A 6,677-nucleotide genomic window follows, 5' to 3' on the forward strand; every position below is an offset into this window, starting at 1 on the left:
GTCAGTTATTATCTATAATCTACCCTCTGCAGCGTGCGTCTTTACACCGATCTACGTAAACGTGAATAATTTTTTTCCCGGAGCGCAGAGACGGTAATCCTCCTCGAAAAGTCGATCCCTAAAGAATAGGTACCCGCACCCCCCGCTGCTAGGGAAGTTGACTTTAGCGGTGAGAAGTGCAGGCGAATTTCTAAAACAACACGCCCAGCTCCCTACTAAGCATCAAGTCAAAACGTACGCCTGCCTGCAAATATCGGTGTAACCCGAAAGAGTAAAAAAAAACTGCATCTGGTGACGGAAAACATTCCATGCAGAGTCACGTTCGATTCCACTTCTCAGTTTCGGTAACGCGGTTGCCGTCTTTTCGCCGCTCGAGTAGCGTCTGATATTCACCCAAATAAGGCTCGAAAAAATGACTACAGGAGGGATGCTGGGAAGGGAAGGCGAAAGGACGGGGAACGGCGTTGTGCCCCAAGGGCTCATCGGCGGGGCAGGTTTAATTACTACCGGACCTCTTTGTTTTAACGGACGTTGCTGCAGTGGCGGTTAACGCTTTTGTTGCGAGGGTGTTTCGGATTTCTCTCCGGCGGCGGGTAGGCACAAGGATACATCCGAGCCTAGGATATGATTTGTGTGTCAGCCTCCAGGAACACAGACTCCGGGCTGCAGGGTCCGAGGTCCGCCGCCGATGGGCCCGGCTACGCGGTGAGACCGCAAGGTCGGACTGATCAAACACGTGTCCGTATCCCATGTCAAGCCTGAACGAAATTAAAATTGATAATTGCTTCTCCTAGAAAATAGCCCACGACGTTCCAGGTAAAACCGTAAAAATATTTGATACCAAACTCGGACTATATTCAGCTTTTTTCCTATCCGCGGTCTCGCCGACAGCCGCGCGGAGGTAATTATCAAGATTCAATCCAATTATAAGCCTGCGAATTACTTGCTGGTAACGAAATCTTTCAACTGTCGAAATAAATTTTACTTATTACAAATATTTTCAATCAAAACTAACACGTGTGTCTGTGATACAGAAAACTCAGTGGCATCTTCGAATCTTAAATTTCTCTCCGTGTAATGTGTACCAATTAATTGGGCAACCACGTCAATGTATAGACCTGCATTTCTCGCAGTAAAGAGTCGTCATTAATCACCCGTTTAAAATGTGTGTAAGTGGTTCAACCGGTATGAGATGTATATATGTATATATATTCTTTGCAAAACACATACAGACACACGGGCATTATTCGCTCGGTCATTTACTTTGGAGTAGAAAAACAAACAAGTCGTGAACTGCCGGCTAAGAAATAGAGTGGTGATGATTTGGCAAAAGTTTTTTTTTTTTTCTGTTGGTTTCTTCTTTCCGACGAAATGGATGTTTGCTATTGGGATTCAACAAGTATCGGCAAAGGCTGTTGCGTTTTGGTCGAGGTGAAATAAGTTATTCAATCGGGTATTTCATTCAACGTACATTCAGGGGGATAAAATAAAAACCTTGTGACTCGGGCTTGAATGAAATATCTTCATCAGTTAGCTTGAGGATAAATTATACACATGTGTTTGTATGTATAACGAACATAGTAACTGTATCTTTTTATTTTATATCAAACATGTACAGAACATTAGCCGTCATTACTTTTTATGATTTTATGCACGTCTTGATTATAACTCGACTTTTGGTTACCAGTTAATGAACATCTTCGTAGATTGATGTTAACGATGGCAACATGTTCGTCGGAATGCTAAATTCCTCTTTTTGCATTATCGAAGATCACTCAAACAAGTTTTATAGTTGATTCACTCTCTCCGGGTCGATACGTAATAATGGTTAAAATTATTATCGCAGTCTAATTGCTCAGAATAAACCTATAGAATACCGAGAGACTAAAATTTCAGTACGTTTTTCTCTGAAGAGAGTTCTTGGCAGAAGATGCATCTTACGAAGATAAGTGTAGCTAGTAAAGAATCATACCACGCGTCTAACTCCATAAGTCAAATTCTCATCAGTCCTTGCTTTGATTATTTAGCGGGTATATTCGAATCGTTAGAGACTCTCAAATATATTGAAAGTATAAAAATGTATCATGCATAAATTGCAACAAGTATCTGAACGATTTTTTCACTTTACCCACTTCGAGCACTGAAAGTCTTCGTAAAAGGACATGGGGAAAAGTCAAAGCTCGGACTCGAGGGGCAGGTTCACGCTGAGCCCCGAATACCGAAAAGGTCCAAGACTCCCATAGCGCGTTATTCGAAGAAATGAGATTGGCCGCGGCGTTTGTCCTGAGTTAAGGAACGAGTCCTGGGGCGCATTGTGTGGTTTTATCTTTCAACAGCTTCGTTTGTCGAATCACCCAGAGACCGGCAGGACTCTTTTGCCTCCGTCCGTTTAGCTGCCCCCGCACATTATACACACAACCATGCAGGGAGCATAAGCGTAAGGTCATGCCGCACACCCACTGTGTCCAGTGTCAAAGAATCCGCCGAACCATTCAACGCCCGGTCGGCTACGCGATCAATTGGATAAATGCATGTGTGCCCGTTGTGCAACTGCAGGTACGACACAACACTGCGCCGACTACCGACAAGTGCAACTGCGAAATTGATGCCCGATCTTTTTTTCATTCACTTTTTCTTCGCGTTTTCTCACGAAGAATGGGAATTTATGGGAATTTTTGGTGTATTTAGACATATTTGTATTCCGACATTCTGAAATTACTCAAGTACACCGAGCGAAATAATTCATTGGATTAACTGAAGGTAAATTTAATTGAAATCAACTGAACATTTTATCAGATCAACAGATCTTGACTCGACACTGATGAACATTGACGTCGCCGTCCGCGACAACTCGGTTAATTGATTCAATGACTTACTTCTCTCAGTCTAGGTGGTAAAATGTTTTTCAATGAAAATTTTGGTAAAAGTTTTCCCTGATAAAATACAATAGTAATAATAATGGTAATGTTAATCCGAGGAGAAAAATGATGGCGTATAATTAGAGTTAGGTGAGGAAGAGATGCGAGGATGAGTGATGTAATTCTGACGGACAATCCGAAGGCTTAGGGTCATTTCGACGCGGTTTACGATTTTATAAATTTTCTCCGGGAAAAGGAATTCCGTATAATCGCGTGATTTAACTATACGAGGACTCCGGCAGTCCCGGCGAGTTTTGACCCTCGTCGGTTGCAGCGATGCACACGGTGAGGTTTTACACCTGAGTCAAATTTTATAGCCGAAACTCGTTGTGATTTACCATTTCATCTGTTCACGAGGAAGGGAATTAACGTCACAACAGAATCGCTGGACCCCCAGGACCCACGGGGGACCCACGGGCCCCGGGATCCTAGGATATATAAATGATATTTATGTCAACATTTTCCGTGTAGCGGGCGGCCTGTCAAAGGCAGAACCAGTGTCGAACAAAGAATCCTGATGTTTAAGTGGCCTACGATCCTGGATGATGGCTAGCTCGGATCCCCTCGAGTCACGGACCGGGAATGATCTTCTTGTCGCGCTTTGCGGTCGGAATCTTCATCCTTGACGATCGTCGTCAGAAAGCGAGGACTTCGGGAGAAATTTTCAAATTTCAATTCCAATTGTCCGTCCAAAAATTATGCTTTCATTAAGACAATCAATTTTTACATATATTTCACCGAAAAGTTTTTATAGATATACAATTGTTTGTAAGAAATTGCGATAGCGATCTCGTCACTTTGACAAAATAAAACTTGTTGCATGATATTGTCAGAACAATGAAGCAATAGACGGAAATACATTGTTTTGCACAGTTTTATATCGATTCTATTTAGCGAATAAAGGGTAGTCAAATTTGTCGAAATCATGAAAGTCACTTATCATCGGTTACCGCAATTAGATAATGTAAATTACGAATGGCAGAGACACGATGTTCGAGTTTTTCAAAATCGATCAAGATTTTGTCAAAAATCAATAAGGGTTAGTCTGAATTTTTTGTCAACGTTGAGGACCCAAAAACTTGATGTCTCAGAATTGATTTAAAGAAAAAGTCAAGCTCTTTTCTTTCTCAACAGCAAGATTATTTCTATACCTTTACACAGACGCCTACGGAGATGGCATTTTTTGAGATTGGAAAAAAACTGACCGGTCAGTTGGTTGCAGCAGGGCGCGTGGTCCAGAGGATGGATTGACATCGGCGCGTTCAAAGTTCACCCCCCGGGGTTCGAGGCCTTCTTTAAATTACCGACTTTTAGGTATACTCGTAGATCGAGCAACATAATCGGGCTGTGCTAACTTCGAACGAAAGATTCGTCTGACATTCGGTGATTCGGCTGAAAAAGCTATTCGCAGAAGTTTACAGGGTCAGGATCATACGCGTCGCTGCCTGCGTGTCTCACACGTTAGCCTCGTTTTTCATTTTTATTTCTTTATTTTTTTCACGGGGCAAACACGTGTAGGCACAAATTAGAATACATAAAAGTTGTTTTTATGTGTCTCGTATAGCCGAACGATTTTTGCTCCGGTTTTAATGGTAGCTCATCTTTTCGTTTTCTTATTTTCCGTTTTTTTTTTTTTTTGTTTGTGGGGAATACCTAGGCTACCAACGCATTTCCCGTAAAATTTTATTGTTTAGATCCATGCAAGATTTTCGGGGACATTTTATTGCGAGACGCTAGGTGGCAGAAAATTGGATTTTGTTGTAAATTACGGCTTATCGACGGATTACGAGTGTAAATACCGAGTGCGCAGTTCTTCACGTCTTAGAAATACTTCCAGTTCTTCTAGCCGTAAATTATTCTTGAACCCTTTACAGTGAGTGCGTTTCAAAGGAGATTAACTGCAGCGCAATACAGTAGGTATCCTGAATATCTCCATGAACCGAGCCATGGTGTATGGCAGAACTATATTTATAAGCAGACTCGTAGTAACCGTAAGGCTTATAGAAACGCTATAGCTTTAGGCCTTCGAGATTTTCGGTTCTTCATTTCACAACATCAAATTTTTTTAAATTGTACCTGGATTTTCAAAAACTCGGGTATTTCAACTCCTAATCTTTAACCAATAAAGGCTCGTATGAATATCAATGTCTCACTGCAATCCGATTCGGAAGAATTTCCTACATACAGTTCATAGATTTACAAATTACCGTAAACTGCTCATTTTTCCATAATATGACAAGAAAATTTAAATGATTCACATTTGTTGAGCATAGAGAGTGAAATCGCTCGTGATTCAGATTTTGAAAATGCAAAAGACGATTTTGCCAGCCTTAAGGAGCGAAAAAAACTATGAGGTAATACAAAATGTACAATACTATTATATACAAAACTTAATTACATAAGAGAAATATTATAACAAAACGTTTTTCTCAACCTTAGTCGATTTAATTTTCTTTCTGCATTTTTTAAATTCCCAACCGATCGGACCATCTTGCAGGACAGATATTCGGCCTTTTTTTGGAGAGCAGCCTTAGGTTTCGTGCACCCTTAATCCGGACCTGTCTATAAGCAACGAACTCTCCATGCTGCATTATATGTGCAGCTACTCGCGACGTGAAACTGCACACCTGATTGTGAGTTGGACCTTTTATCGCTACACTCTTTCCCCAATAAGCTCTCCTTTATTCGAACATTAAGGAGCGATGACGCTTTTGTTGCACCTTTAACCTAACCCTTTAACGGGTTCTCCTGGTTACTTTCAATAAATCTTTCGCTGAAACCGTTATTTCCTGTCGGTTTGTAAGAGTTAAGGAGGGACTCGGATGAAATTTCGATAATAGCGAGATTTTTGTTTTTGAAATGAATAAAAAATATGTTATCAAAAATTCCTTGCAGCAAAATTTGAATGATGTTAGTGCGTATTCTGAAAATAAATTTCAATCTCCTGCGATGAAAATATGTGCGCAACGAACTTTTGGCAGAAAATTTCCAGCGTACCGCTGCTAATGTTTGATCATTGCGAATATTTATTTATTTCAAAAAGGAAAGTTTAAATTTAAGTTAAAGGAAGCTTTCATTTGTTTATAGCTCGCGATTCATATATAATTCACATACTTTTGACCGGGAAAAATTCTTCTCCCACCACGAATATTGAGATTCGAAATTTTGCGAAGTACCTTAAATAATGAAAGATTTGTTTGTGCACTTTAGACGATTTTAAACATAATTTATTTGTCTTGCTGTAACATTTTCAACAGTACAGTATCGCGTAAGAATATTGAAAAATATGTGAAAAAATTTACTGGGTACGATAACGGATCCAAGTACATGTAATGAATAAAAACCACAGTAATTCCAACCGTTGCGCAACCGAGAAGGAAGTTTAATGAGTCACGATTATTAATCTGTCCCAAGCACGCGAGTTTTATTACAAACTACAAAATTTTCTAACTCCGCTTCAGACGGCTACCCTCGGAATCCTGATTTAAAAATCAATTTTCCTTACATATTGGTTTCACATTTACTCAATCGTAATTCGATATAATGCATAAAGAATAATACAGATTTAATTGCGTCCGTCCAGCCAGCGTTAAAATTATATCTGATTTCGGCTAGAAATTGAGTCGATTATATGTTCCGAAAGTTATTGAACACCGAAGAATATCCTCTTGTCCAAATATTAAACTTTCATAATTTCAATTCCATGTCCAAAAATCGGTGTTATTTCCATTTCGCGAACTGGCAAAGGAACGGAGGATT

This window comes from Neodiprion virginianus, chromosome 2, assembly GCF_021901495.1.
Source record: "Neodiprion virginianus isolate iyNeoVirg1 chromosome 2, iyNeoVirg1.1, whole genome shotgun sequence".
Lineage (NCBI taxonomy): Eukaryota > Metazoa > Arthropoda > Insecta > Hymenoptera > Diprionidae > Neodiprion > Neodiprion virginianus.